Genomic DNA, 15,211 nt, shown 5'->3' on the forward strand with positions numbered 1-15,211 from the left:
CTTCGTAGCCAGGCCCCTCCGGCCCAGACCTCCTCCCTAAACTCACCCCTTTAGGGGAGAGAAGGGTCTGCAGGAGTTAGGGGATGGGGGAAGAGGGGCACTGACCGTGCCTTCGTCAGCTCAGTTCTCCCTACAGTGAGCAGGGGGCTATTTATTTGCAAGTCCTTGCACCATGCCTCTTTCTCCCCTCCCCACCAGCTTGGCCTCCCCACCACCCTCTCCTCTCTCCACCCTCCTCCGACCCAGAGTGGTGACTAGGTGGTTGGGAGCAGGGCTCCCTGCTCTCTGCTTTCCATGGAATAGTCTCAGCTGGCTGCCTCCCCTCCCCCTACAGATCTCCCTTATCTTGGGCCATCAGAATCTCTCTTGCCAGCACCCTCCTCTCTCCCAAGGTCACCTCCAGGGGGTTCGGTGCTCGCTCACTGAACAGGCCCCCTTCTACCTGGAAATGGGGGGTGGTTTTAAAGAGCCAGACCTTTTCCTGGAGTCTTCTACTTTCCACCCCAGGGATAGAGTCAGAGTGAAGGTGGGGTGGAGGAGGGAAGGATAGTGGCTTCGAACAAGAAGGCTCTGTGCCTGATTCGTTGTATGACCTTGGACTAGTCACGTCCTCTTTCGGCCTCAGTTTTCTCAACTGGAGAGTGTGGCTGGACCAGATGCTCTCTAAGATCCTTTCCTTCTAGGATTGTATGACTAAATCTATACCCTGCCTTGCAATATTGGATCTGTGAGCAGTATACATGCATACATATACACATATATATATAATTTTTTTCTTTAATTGGAAATACAGGAAAATCTGTCTCCTGTTATTTCACAGAAAAGTCTCACTGACTGTTCAGCCCAGAGAGGGGAGAGAAGACTAAGATGGGGGAGAGAGGAGGAACTCGGAGGCCCAAGCAGGAAGAGGGAGGGAATTCCAGAGTTCGATTTTGGAAGTACGCTAGAATCAGAGATGGAGTTTTGCTTTTTTTTTAATAAATTTGTTTATTTATTTATTTATTTATTGGCTGCATTGGGTCTTCATTGCTGCACATGGGCTTTCTCTAGTTCAGGCAAGCGGGGGCTACTCTTCATTGTGGTGCACGGGTTCCTCATTGCGGTGGCTTCTCTTGTTGCAGAGCATGGACTCTAGGCATGTGGGCTTCAGTAGTTGCAGCACATGAGCTTGATAGTTGTGGCTCACGGGCTCTAGAGCACAGGCTCAATAGTTGTGGTGCACGAGCTTATTTGCTCTGTGCCATGTGGGATCTTCCTGGAGCAGGGCTTGCACCTGTGTCCCCTGTGTTGGCAGGCGGATTCGTAACCACTGCATCACCTAGGAAGTCCTGGAGCTTTTTCATTTTTTTTTTTTGTTTTCTTTTTTAAAAAAATATTTATTTATTTGGCTGTGTCAGATCTTAGTTGCAGCACGTAGTCTTCTGTCTAGTTGAGGTACACAGGCTTAGTTGCCCCGGCATGTGGGATCTTAGTTCCCTGGCCAGGGATCAAACTCGCACCCCCTGCATTGGAAGGCGAATTATTAACCGCTGGACCACCAGGGAAGTCCCAGAAACAAAGCTTTTGAAAATGGGATGCCTGAGCCCTACTGCAGACCTATTAAATCAGAGTTTCTGGGTGTAGCTGTGATGTAGGTGTAGCAGATACAGTTAGAAGAAGTTGGAGGAGGAATAGTTACAAGAGGAGACCTTTCAAAAGTAAGGTTGCAGTTACCAGCTGCCAGAAGACGTTTGTTTTGAGAATGTCTGGTGGCATCCCAAGCCTGACATGGCTCAGAAAACTCAAGTTCTTAGCAACACAAGGACTTGTCTGAAATCACACCCATACTGTTACCTAGTTATTTCCTTGGATGTCCCACAGGTACTCCGTTTTGATTTTTAGTTGTAATTTTCTCCTTAATAGCCAAAGCAGATATCACTGTTGATGATGTTAGTGTTTCTCTAGGTATGAGAAGATGCAAGAGTTTGGGCTCATAAAATCCTCTCCTGAAAATATGTTACTATCTGAAGGCCTGTTCTGCCAGTTATTCCCAGAGCATGGAGTACCTCATTCCTGATCTCCTCCTTGAACTCCTTTCAGGGGGTATTGAAGGTCAGCAGCTACAGTGGCTCATGATTTAATCTTTGTGGAGGCAGATGGCAAGTGCCAATTTGTAGGTGACAGGGCCTCCTCACGGTCGTAAATTCAACCATGGTCTGAGAGGCGTTTCATGAACATTTTGTTCCAGGGTGCTAGGCATGCTCATTCCCAGGTCTGGTGGAGATTTTGCTGATAGGCTACTCAATGTGCTGTAACTGGACTAGGCCGTAAAAGTAGCCAAAAGTTTCCAGACTACCTGTCTTACGAGTCTCCTATGGTCCAGGAAAATACTCCCTCTTGTTGCTTCTTCCCGTATCTAGAGTTACACTATTATAATCATTGATCTCATATGGAACTATATATCATCATTTTATCAGAGACTCAGTCACACATTTGGTAATGTAAGAAACAACAATTTTGTAGCACAGGCAATATAAAAATATGTACATATAACCAGCAGTATTAGTAAGGTCATAAGAATTAAGCCAAGAACCTCCATTAGGTGTGGCCCAGTATATCCCACGTGGGCTGACTTGGTCTGTTCCTTATCTTTCAGGGAAATTATATTTTGGCCCTGCCCACAAGCCACCCAGCCCAGTTTCCTAGACTGACTATCCTTAGTATGATTTAATTGTTTCCAACATAGAGGAGACTTTAAACTTAAATCAGCATAGCCTGGTGTTAACTACATAAGTCCATCCCATAATTGTGGGAGGTCTTATTCCTTGACTGAAATTTTGCTTGTTGCTCTGATTGACCTTGAGTAATAGAGGAAAATTCGTATTTATGGCCAAGGTCAGAGCAGGTATTATTAATTGGTTAGGTGAGGGGATCCCATCTAGTAATATCAATAGTGGCCTGAACATGACTATAATTTTTTCTCTATAAATTCTAAAGAATATTGTGGCCACACTGTCAAAAATTTCCTAAGGGCCAACAAGTTAGAGCCTTGGAATGGAGAAATCTATCAAGGTAACCTGGAAGTACTAGGCACAGGTAATTGACCGTAAATGCAACAATTGGATTGATTTTTAAAACTAGCATAGGCTTATACCCATGATAGGAAAACATTTGATTCGTGTGCAAAGGTCCCAGGAGTCAAGAAAACATTATGAATGATCATACGAGTCAGGTCCAGGATCTTGGGCTAGCTGTCTACTTCTTTTTTTTTTTTAATTTTCTGAGCATGCAAAGACCTTATAGGGACACTTTATTTCTTTTTCTCCTAATAGGGTTTTAAGGACATAGCAGATACTTAGGTGTTTGTTAACTGATCAATTATAGTCTTGTATAAATTTACTTATTTATTGGCTGCATTAGGTCTTCTTTGCTGTACATGGGCTTTCTCTAGTTGTGGCAAGTGGGGGCTACTCTTCATTGCAGTGCGTGGGCTTCGCATTGCATTGGCTTCTTGTTGCGGGGCATGGGCTCTATGCACGCGGGCTTCAGTAGTGGTGGCACGTGGGCTCAGTAGTTGTGGTGCACGGGCTTATTTGCTCTGCGGCATGTGGGATCTTCCCAGACCAGGGATCAAACCCGTGTCCCCTGCGTTGGCAGGCAGATTCTTAACCACTGCACCGCCAGGGAAGTCCCACTAGCTGTCTACTTCTGATGCCATCTTCTTGTCCCAGTGTAAATGTAGTTTCTCCTCTGTTTGAGCATTGTTTTAAGGTGAGTTTGAGGTCAGCAGTCCTCTCCATAGGCCAGTCCAGTGCAGGGGCCCTGTTAGTGAGGTAGCCTTCCTAATTTATCTGCTAAAGCTGCTGGGAACCTAAAAGTTTCTAATTTCTGGAGGGAGCACATAGAGAGAAAAGATAAATGTTTTCAATTCTGCTTACAAAAGTATAATTTACCAAATTACTATAAGCCATAATTAGTTTGAGGGGAAGGTTTTCCTTACACCTGGAAAACACAGATTTAAACCAGTAAATTTTTCAGATAGAAACCATAAAAATTATAACCATATTCGCCAGTTCACTCAGTCCTGTGTAACTAATCCTTTTTGTTAACAGCTTTATGAAGCCATCAGGTTTTTCATTAGAATTCTTCAATTTCTTACCCAGTTCAGCATTGTGGTTTGAAAGTCAGAAACTTGTATTAATCCCAAAGTCCTTTCTTTTTTTTTTTCCCCAATAGCATTGACTTTTATTCATTCATGTTAAGTCATCTGAAATGATATCTGTTGCATTTAAATGCTCGCTAATGTAAATAGCTGAACAAATTCATTTTAATGGGTAATCACTCCATTAAAAAAACCTCAACATCCCACATAGTTGTCACTTCAACATAGCCTCATGACAACTCCCACACCAAAACAGTACTTTATTTTGTAAATTTTGACCCATTATTACTCCCATGTTATGGTTTTTTCAGCTGTCAAGTGTACAAGGTGAAGAAAAAATTTAGTTAGATAGGGGTTGCGCCTGGAAAATAAATTTCCTTGAAACTCCATATACACGTTTCAAAACTGTTGAGTCCCAAGTCCATCTATGAACTCCCGGGCTGCCAGTATCATGTGCAGCATACTAAAGCTACACTGTCTGAATAGCTTATTAATTCTGCATAAATCAGGTCAATCAATGTGTCAACCTGTAACAGGCTGCACGCTTTTAACTGAACGTGGCAAAATATTCACTCTCTAGAACTTTACATCATCATTTGATGTCAAACAATGAAGCAAATTCCCAACAGTATATACAAAAAACAGCTTTGCATTTACAAAAGATTGTTTCCCATTCTGATTAATCCAGGCAGCTAACTCATTGGTTTATGCAACTTTATTGAAGAAAAATAAATCAATTACTAGCAGAGCTATTAGTTGATCACTCATCCATTGACAACTTGCATCATTTATTCAGTGCTATATTAAACAGTGTATTGGAAGATAGATTAACTAATAGCTCCAAGCCTCCTAACAATTTAAATGAAAATTACAAAATGTTTGCAACCCTATTTTGGAATACAAAGGGTGTTTGACTTCCAATTTCCATTCTCTGCAGAGCAAGCACAGGTCATTCCTCTATTGACATGCATAAAATACATCACATTTTCTGTTCTGCTGATGCTATAAATTCAATACCAATTCTCCAGCCACATCAGTTATGAGCATAAAGTATATCATGTAACCTCAAATCTCTAACAGTGGAAGGCTTAAACAAGAATGGATGCTGCTAGAATAATGCTGCTTCCTTTGACCTGACAACTCAGCATCCGTCTCCCTCCCCCTCAGTTGATTCCTCAGCATGTGAGAGCAGTGAGGAATGGTTTTTAGTCTCATAACCAAGTTAGAGTGAAGACACTGGCCGCATAATACACATGCTCCATTTTCTAAAAAATTCTGAATCTTGGGCAACTGTTCTGTTGTAACTACTTTACAGTTCCTAAAAGCAGTTATTGTCCAAAGCTGGAAGAACTTAAGTCTTCTCAGATGAGCACGTGAATGGATGGAGGGAGGTAAACAAAAAATAAAATTAAAAAAGATGAGGTCTGATAGGGGAGCAGCCGGATAAGAAAATCAAAAAAGGAACAGTAATTTAAAGTTTATTCCAGCTGTAATGCAGGTTATTCTGACTTTAAGGTAGCATCACATGGCGCACTTCTGAGTCCATCCCCAGATATTCTGTTGTACTTATCTCTGTCTGTTTTATATATCCGTGCAATCTCTGGCACTAGGGGGTCTAGAAATAGTTAAAGCAGGAGACTGCTGTGATCTTAGAATATCGAGACAAATGCTGCCATTACTGTTAATATTTGGATGATAAATTCTTGCTGTAAATGCAACCTTAGGTGGTTTGAAGGGGTAGTCTGTAGGAAAATGAATTGTCAAAAAGAAGACACTGCCTTGATATGGGCTGTCATTAGTTCCCATAATTGTGGCTTGCCAATGAAACATACCATCCCCAACTGGACCTGCAGAACATTGTGCTGGAGGGTCATGGGCCAAATCACTAAATTCCTTATTAATCCGTTTCAGCGCCATAGTCTGTGCTTTCCGTCTGGCTCCTGCCTATCTCGGGGTGTGCTCCAAGGTCCGGCCAAAAGTCTTGATTCTGCCAGCGGCTGGGAAGGATTGTCTCTTTGTCTCACACTGGCTCTGCCAGAAACAGGCACAGAGGGGCCAGGGCCTCCCTCAAGCTGTGGCCTCGGCCTCCTCCCCGTGCGGCAGCGGGTGCCTCCCCGGCTGTACGGGGCTCACGCGCACGACACCTCAAAGTCCTTTCTAGAAGTCTTCTTGAAGAGGGAGCATTTTTGCAAAGGCATTAGAGTGAAACCGTCAGTGTCAATATGATGAAACACTTAAGATGGCACATTTAAATCTGAGTACAATTGACAAAGTAAGTTGGTTACTGTTGTGACATACAACACTTTCAGATAATAACTAGAATTATGACTGATAACATTTTACCAGGACATATCAGATCTTCAGGAATTCCATATAATTTACAAATTAACCTCAGCAATATTATCCACATATCCAGACATGTAACAGGGAAGAGCTAAATCGGACTCTATGTTCAATCTGTCTCTTTGACTTTAACCTTTGCTTTTTGCTGCTTTTGTTATTATATTCATACATGATGGCCTGCCTCAGGGAACCCTGCCCCTCTGCCCGAATGTTAAACTAAGGTGCCTCTGTTCAGCTCACAGGCAGACAATCTGCCCTGCCCACCTGTGAATGGCTGCAAGAAAGAAGAAATTAACACATCCCCTCACTGAGCGAGGCTGGTCATTCCCGGAGATGCTTTGCAAGACTGATGGCCCTTTAACTTTACTTCCCCGCCACTTCTCCCTCTCTCTTCTACCTTTTTACTTTACTTCCTCACAGCCTCTCCCTCTCTGATTCTATAAAAGAAACTGGCATCCAGACCTCAATGAGATGGTATTTCAGAGACACTACTCTGCCATCTTCTCAGTCTGCCAGCTTTCTGAATAAAGTCGTATTCCTTGCCTCAACATCTCATCTCTGATTCATTGGCCTGTTGTGTGGTGAGCAGGGCAAGCTTGGACTTGGTAACAGACAGAAACAACAAGAGATCTGGCTTCATTTTCTAAACTTAGTCATCATGAATCAGATATTGCAATATAAAACTCACTAGTTTATAAATAAGAGTTGGAGTAAGAAAAAAGTTTAAAGGCCTCATTCCCTGTTTTTTTTCCCTCCGTTTCACAAATTAGAGATGGTCTAGATAAGGTAAGTGTTCCGGATAGCCCTGGTCTCAAGGCGCAGGGAGAGAAAATCAAACTCTCCTAGTAGGACTTGTTCCTCAGGGTCAGAATTCTGAAGAAAAAAAAAATTTTTTTTAAAAAAGCTAGCTTTCTGTAATTGCACATGCAAAAAAGAACGGGTTTTGCAATTGAAAAAAAAAAAAAAAGGAGGACTTCCCTTGTGGCTCAGTGGTTAAGAATCCACCTGCCAATGCAGGGGACACAGGTTCTATCCCTGGTCTAGGAAGATCCCACATGCCAAGGAGCAACTTGGCCCATGCACCACAACTACTGAGCCTGTGCTCTAGAGCCTGCATGCCACAACTACTGAACCCACATGCCACAATTACTGAAGCCTGCACACCTAGAACCCGTGCTCTGCAACAAGAGAAGCCACTGCAGTGAGAAGCCCATGCACCACAACAAACAGTAGCTCCTGCTCGCCCTGCAACCTGAGAAAGTCCGGCACACAGCAACACAGCAATAAACACCCAACACAGCCGAAAATAAATAAATACATTTATATATTTAAAAAGAAAAGAGAGACTACAGTATAAACATAACTTTAAAAAAAAAAAAAAGAAATTGAAGCTGCCTTGAGAAGTGAATGTCTAGGAACAGAAATGGGTAAGAGGATTTGGGCTGACATTGGTGGAGATGATTTCTCCTTTGCGTCCCTACCCCAAGCCCAGGAAATGCATAAACAAGACATTCAAAGTAGCACTGGTGTTTCCTTTGGATGTGACACATTGGGAAACCCACCTTAAGGTGGAAGCAAGCAGGCTCAGCCAATTTAAGTCACAGGCAGGATGGGGGATTATGAAATCTTTTTTTCAAATGCCAGGGATGCTTCAGAAGGGCCCCACATGAAAACAGAGGCCACATTAGCCATTACTTCAAAGGCGTCACTCTGTGTAAGTGGCACTTGGAAGGTTCACCTCTCTGCATGATGCTGCCTTTTGGAGCTACCACCTGGAATGTTCCTGTTCCCTGTCCTGATTCTGACATTCTAACCTCATCCTCCCTGACTCCCTTTTCCTTTCCCTTCTCTTCACTTCCCTTGTGTCAAGTCCTGTCCAACCCCCAGAAAACACTTCCTTCTAGAGCACGTCATGGATTCCCCTTCCATGATTTTCCTGCCCATTTTCCTCAACTGTTCAACATGTTCTATACCATCCAAGAGCACTCATTTAATTAATATTAGCTTGTTTTTTACTTATTTGTATTAGGTCAGAAAGGTCTTAAATTAGTTTAAGATTATTGGAGAACCCAAGTTCTATGTTGTGTTTGAGTTTGAATCAGCTAGAGCTACCCTTCCTTTCTTCCTTTCTTGCTTTCTTTCTGTCTTTGTTTTCTTACACAGACAATAAAGGGAGGACATACACCCAGGGGTCTGTATTTTTCTAACAGAAGGGCCTATAGTTGGTTCATTTATAGCCTAAGTTAGCAAATTCCAGTTCTTTCCACAAACATTTTATATGTTAAATGAATAATACATTGTTTCAGGGCTTCCCCAGTGTGGAGAGGCTGTACTTAACACTAAATAACCATTTCAGGAGAAACTCTATATTAGTTTGCTCAAGAGTAAATGAGACACAGGTTAGAATGTAAACAGGAGTTTTCTCCCACCTGTGGGGTATCTTGATTCCCTATGCTCTTGAGATCCCAGGGATTTAAATATTCTTCCACCCCCCCTTCCCTTTCCTTTACTAAAATTTAAAGTAATTGATGTAACAGTACTCTTCCCTTTAGTGTCTTTTCATTTTAATCAAACCTAAATCAAAGTGATTTTTTTAGATTGATAATTCCTATTTCCATACAGGTGTACAGGAAATGCAGCAAGATTATATAAATAAAAAGTATGTAAGGATGTGATGAGAAAAACAAGGATAAGGACATAAAGTTAATCCAGGAAAAGGACTACTATTTTTTTAAAAAAACACTATGAAGTTTTATATTTTTGCTACTTTTTAAAAAAAGAAAAACCACTATGGAGCTCTATATTTTTGCGGCAAGTGTTGGGTTTCCTGGCAGGCAAGAGAAAAAGGGACAACTAGTTACTTACATACTTCATAATGTCCATGTGGTAAAAAATGAATCCACTGCTTAGGAGAGGCATAGCTAAAAGATCAGGATGACCCTGTGTAAGGTAGGGAGCCACCCCTTCAATACCAGCTTTACAATAGACTTGGTGCTGAGTTTTCTACAGCACTTCTTTTGGAGAAGCACAGTAGAGTAAAGGTGACTGCAGGGAGTGGTGTGTTAGCCCTGATATTCATCCCCTGTTGGTCTGGTTTAAACTTGCGTTAATTTTAAAGTATCTGGATTGGATCATCTGGTTGACCTGCAAAGAGCATTGTGTTACCAGAAGAAAGGTCTGTCAGTTAGGATCCCAACAACTGCAAGCAACAGAAACTCCAACCCTACTGGCTAAAACAAAATTACATTTCTGGGTTCCTGTGTCCAAAAAGATCAGCAGTAGTTTTAGCATTAGACAAGCCTTTACCTAGGACTTAAGTGCTCTGAACAGGCCTGGTTTCTTTCTCTATATTTCTCGGGATCACTTCCTGGGTGTTGGCTCCCTGCTCAGACAGATCCAAAAGCTCTCAGAACTGACAACATTGAAAGTAACAGTGTGCTGTTACATTGATACAGATAGTTGTAATGTTGGAAGATTTCTATACTCACTGGTAAATAGACACCATCCCAAGCCATCTGAGTATCCCCTAGTATGGTGGTTAATTTTACGTTCAAATTAACTGGACCAAGAGGTGCCCGGATTAAACATTATTTATGAGTGTTTCCAGATGAGATTAGGATTTAAATGGTGAACTCAGTAAAGTTGATTTCCCTCCCCCTAATGTGGGTGGGCATCATCCAATCCACTGAAGGCCTAAATAGAGCAAAAAGATGGCAGAAGGAGGAATTCACCCCTTTTGCTTCCTATTTGCCCGCTTGAGCTGGAACATCAGTTTTCTCCTGTTCTTGGACTGGAATTTATACTATAGTAAGTCCCCTACATATGAACAAGTTCCAAGAGCGTGTTCGTAAGTCCAGTTTGTTCGTAAGTCCAACAAAGTTAGTCTAGGTACCCAACTTTTGCAGATAATGCCAGACATGTGAACTAACTTACATGATTGGATATGTGGACACATGTTCGCATCTTTGAAAGTTTGCAACTTGAAGGTTCGTATGTAGGGGATTTACTGTGTTGGCTCTCTCATTCTCAGCCCTTAGGACTCAGACTAGAATTACACTACTGGCTTTCCTGGGTCTCCAGTTTGCAGATGGTAGAGCATGGGACTTCTCAGCCTCCATTTTCACAATCCTCATAATCATAATCTCCATAATCATAATCTGTGATAAATCTCTTCATGTATATTCATGTACCCTATTGGGTCTTTTCCTCTGGAGAACCCTGAATAATATGCCTAGCCACCCTGGACCTCCCTAAAATGCAACTGAAGTGCTAACACCTAGCATAGCCAGGAGCCTTTAAATCCTTGCTTCCTGCATAGGCTTGTTCTGATTGCTCAGATTTCAAAAATCACCCCTAACTGTATTTTCTCCTTTATATTGACTGGGGAAGAGAAAGCGTTTTCCCCAGCATTCTCAGCAAACGTCCTGAGTCTCAATCTGATTGCATGAGCTTAGGTCACAAGTGTACATCCGTTAGTCAGTCACTGTGAACTGGAAAGCACTGATTGGCCTAGGCTAGATTACATGTTCTATCCTTGAACTCACTAATCCCAAGATGAGCACTTTGTCTGGGAGCAAAGTGGTGGGCAGAAACTCATGGGCTTTAGAATCAGACAGATCCTGGTTAGTTCATTCAGTCATGAATCAAAGTAGTGGGTATACAGTACCAAACAAAATAGACCTAGTCCCAGCCCTAATGGAGACATGAAATGAGTGTATCAGTTATCTTATGCTGTGTAACAAACCACACTCAAACTCAGTGACTTAAAAACAACAACCATTTTATTTGCTGATTCATTGTGTGAGTCAGCAATGTGGGCTGGGCTCAGCTGAGTTATTCTTCTGGACTCACTCATGTGGCTTCAGTCAACTTGTGGTACAGCTGGGGCTGGTTGATCTAGGGTGGCCTTTCTCCCAGGTCTGGCAGCTGTGGTTGGCTGGGCCAGGGTACTCCAGCAGGCTAGCCCGGGCACTCCATCAGGCTAGCCCGGGCTTCTTCACTTGACAGCAGTGTTTGAAGAAGGCAAGCCCAACGCTCATGTGCTTTTCAAGCCTGTGATTGCATCATCATGCTAATGTGCCATTGGCCTAAGCAAATTGCATGGCCAAGCCCAGAATCATTATGATGAGAGGCTTCCCAAGAATGTGGGTATGGAGAGACGTGATCATCTGGGGACAGACTGTAACAATCGCCCACAATCGGTAGCAAACACATAGACCAATGACAAAGTTTGATTGCTGCTCTGAAGGAAGTGACCAGGATGCTGTGAGAGGGTCACAGGAAGGGCCTCATTTAGGTGCTGGTCAGGGAGGGCCTTTCTGAGGAGGCTCATTTGCACTGATATCTAAAGAAGGAGTAGCCACATGAATGTGGAGAAAGGACTGGGCAGGAGGACATCTATGACCTTGCTATTCAAAGTGGTTCCTGGACCAGGAGCATGGGCATCACCTGGGATTTGTTAGAGAAACAGCAACTCAGGCTCTGTTCCAGGCCTGCCGAATCAGAATCTGCATCTTAACAAGGCATTTTGTGTGCACAATAAACTTTGAGAAGCTTGTGACTATCAGAAGGAAGGCAGAGGTGCAAGAAAGAGGGAGGGAAACAGCATAGCTAGCCCGAGACACTCAGGTGTGCTCCTCAGTCCTAAAGTTTCTACTGTGACCTGGCTACCAGGCCAGGAGAGACCCTTCCTCCACTGCCCCGGGCCCCACCGGAGGGCCCCATGTTCACAGCTCTGCAGTGAGAAGGGCTTTGGTTCAATGGGCATCACCCAGAGGGAAGCACCCAAAACCGGAGCTCTGCTGGCCTGGGCAGGACACTTACCGTCTGCTAGGTGGGGACAGTACAAATGGGGCCTCTATTTATGCATACACAGCTCCAGGTGGGAGGGAGGCCAGTTAGGGAGCAGCAGGCAGTCCTGGTGCACTCTAATAATCCCTGGGAAGGCCAGACCCTCAAGGCTGCTTGGTCCTCTGGCCCCTCACTAGGTATGAAGTGTGGTGAAGAGTTTTCAGGTCCCTTCAGCCATAAGGCTACAAAGAAGCTTTCCTGGAGGGTAAGTGCATGGTACTCAGCTGTCATGCTAGGCTGATCATATGTCCCTCTTGCCTGGGGCAGTCCTGTTTACACCTGCTGTCCTGGTGTAATGATTAATAATGCCACCTCTCACTCTGGTTTGGATGATAACACGGGTCACCTTAGCTATAGCCCAAGTTTGATCTCCAGAACCAAGGGAAGGTGACTCTGAAAGAGCACTGGTCCAGGAGTAAGAAATATGGACTCTTGTCCTGCCCTACTGCTGACAGGATGGGGGACCTTGGGCAAGTCCTCTCTGGCTGCAGCTGCCTCATCTCTGAATTGAAGGGATTAGATCAGAGAGGCCTCTTCTAGCTGGGGAGTTAAGGAATGCGAAATGTGGGTCCCTGGGGGTTCTGGCCCAACAATAGGTTGATGGGGACATTGCCCCTTCCCTAGCATCTTTGACTCTACGGCCTCTTGGGACCCCAAATTCTGCTAGCTCTTCCTCCAGGTCCTGCTCTCTGTGCCCATAGCTCACAGGGGCCCTGGACTGGTGTCTCTGCCCAGGACTCTGTGCCAACAGGGCCTCGCTGCCTGGCAGCCACCTTCTCCTCCCCTACTCCCTACCCCAAGGGGACCCTTCTTTAGCCTGCACTTCCTTATTGTGTGATGTTTGGGGCAAACAACTCAATCACCTGCAAATTGAGTCTCCACCTGTCATGGCAGATAAGATGTCACCATTGTAGGATTAGGATAGGGTTCATAAAGTGCCCAGCTCATAGCAGGAACTCACCAAGGTATAACTAAGCCTCATATTCCCCCATCTTAATGTTAATGCATCACCCTTTCCGTCTTAAAATTAACCATCTGCTGGAGGGCCTTAACAGAGTTGTCTGAGAACCAGAGGTGGTAATGAACAGACAAGTGTGAAGGCACAGAAGGTCACTCCCTAAAACTTTCTGTAACTGGAAGGGTCTGTGAAACCTCTCAGCCCCACTTCATGGACTACATATTCCACTTGTCACTGGCTGATGCGTGGGGTGAAGACTTCTGGGCCCTTGAATCCCTGAAAAATGACCACACAGCTTTAGTAATCTTTATTCCCACAACATCATGTTGTTAAATTTAATTTTTTTCCTACTCGCTCCTTTAGTCTTGCTTTCAGGTGCTTTGCTCCAGCAAAAAGAACACCAGCTCTGCAGTCTGACACTTAACTAACCCTTCTTATCCCCTAACCCCCTTCTTATCTTAACTAACCCCAATTTCCTCTTTTTGACCAGGGGATAATTGCCCTCAGCTCATAGAATCATGAGGGTTATAGGAGGTGGTTTATGAAAAGGATCTCTCCTGTGGCAGGAATCAATAAATGCAGGTTTCATTGCCTTTTATCCTGTTATCTTTCTCTTTGCTGAGAATATACAATTTTCTCTGGGGCAAGATAAAAAAGCAAGCCAGAGTTTCTAGTCTGTATTGCTACATAATAAATGATCTCCAAACTTAGCAGCTCAAAACGATTTTTTTTCTCATATGTTTTTGGGGCAGAAATGTGAGAAGGCTCAAGTAGGCAGTTCCTGCTGGGGGTCTCCCAGGCAGTTTGTTGAATGGAGCTGTCATCATCTGAAGGCTCGGCTGGGCTGGAGGTCCAAGATGACTCTCTTACTCAGCTAGCGGCTGATGCTGGCTGTTGGCTGGGAGCTCCATCAGCTGTCAACCAGACTAACTACACATGTCTATCCTGCAACAGGGTAGTTGGATTTCTTACACAGGGACTGACTTCATCACCAGAGCCAGCATCTCAAGGGGACCAGGCCAAAACTGCCTGGCTTCTTATGACCAAGTTTTAGAAGTCACATAGCATCCCTTCTGCCATACTCTATCTGTGGAAGCCTGCCCAGATTCAAGAGGAGGGGCCATAGACCCCACCCCTTCATGAAAGAGGTTGTTGTTGGTCAGCTTGTGGGATGGGAGAAATTGACGAGGCCATCTTGGGAAAATGCAATCTGTCACATTCCCCCCAATTCATATGTAAATTGGGGCTAAGTCATAAACTACAGAAGCTGGCTCTGGTTAGCGTAGGCAAAAAAAAAAGGGGGGGGGGATACCTTTAGAGTTCATAGAATTGATGGAGGCTGGAAACCTAGGATTGGCAAATAGGCCAGAACCAAGGAAGTCTGGAGGCCTGGGCAGTAGGTACCCACCTAAAGGAGGAACAAAAGTACAGTCTAAATAGTCTAGCCCACCATTGCCAGAATAAATATTTATGACCACTAGGCACTCAGCTTCCTTGCAGCCCTCTGAAGAGCAAAGCCCAGGAAAGCTGAGTTGATGGGTTGAGTCACATGCTTTCCTCCTGATTGGGCCAGTGTAGACAGAGAAGACTCATTGGTACCTTCTCCTTTCATAGTGGAAAGTTGGGCTATCCTCCACAGAGACTGTACACAGGGGGAGATTCTCTAAAGGAGATGTAGGGTGCTATAGGACAGTGGGGAGTAGGTGCTGGAGATCACCAAACCACAAGTGTCCACCAGAGAGCCCACCAATTCAGCCACCCCTCTGCAGCGATCAGTGCCCCCAGTGCTGAGAAGGAGAAACAGAGAGTGAAGAAGATGCTCAGAGGAAGCAGAATACTATCTTAAGGACTTAAAATGCTGTCACATTTGTTCAGCACGGTTGTAGGTCATCGTTTTGCTCAATATCAGAAAGAACTTT

At 44.1% G+C, this 15,211-nt stretch overlaps 1 protein-coding gene and 1 pseudogene across 8 annotated transcripts in view; one reads left to right on the forward strand and one right to left on the reverse strand.

Moving 5' to 3' along the window:
* The window catches only part of RHCG (Rh family C glycoprotein), a 96,193-nt gene that overhangs the window by 27,524 nt on the left and 53,458 nt on the right, over positions 1–15,211 (forward strand). The gene's annotated exons all lie outside the window — the stretch shown is intronic.
* On the reverse strand, positions 5,663–6,058 carry LOC130844072 (ubiquitin-conjugating enzyme E2 D3-like; annotated as a pseudogene).

The sequence above is a fragment of the Hippopotamus amphibius genome, chromosome 2, assembly GCF_030028045.1.
Source record: "Hippopotamus amphibius kiboko isolate mHipAmp2 chromosome 2, mHipAmp2.hap2, whole genome shotgun sequence".
Lineage (NCBI taxonomy): Eukaryota > Metazoa > Chordata > Mammalia > Artiodactyla > Hippopotamidae > Hippopotamus > Hippopotamus amphibius.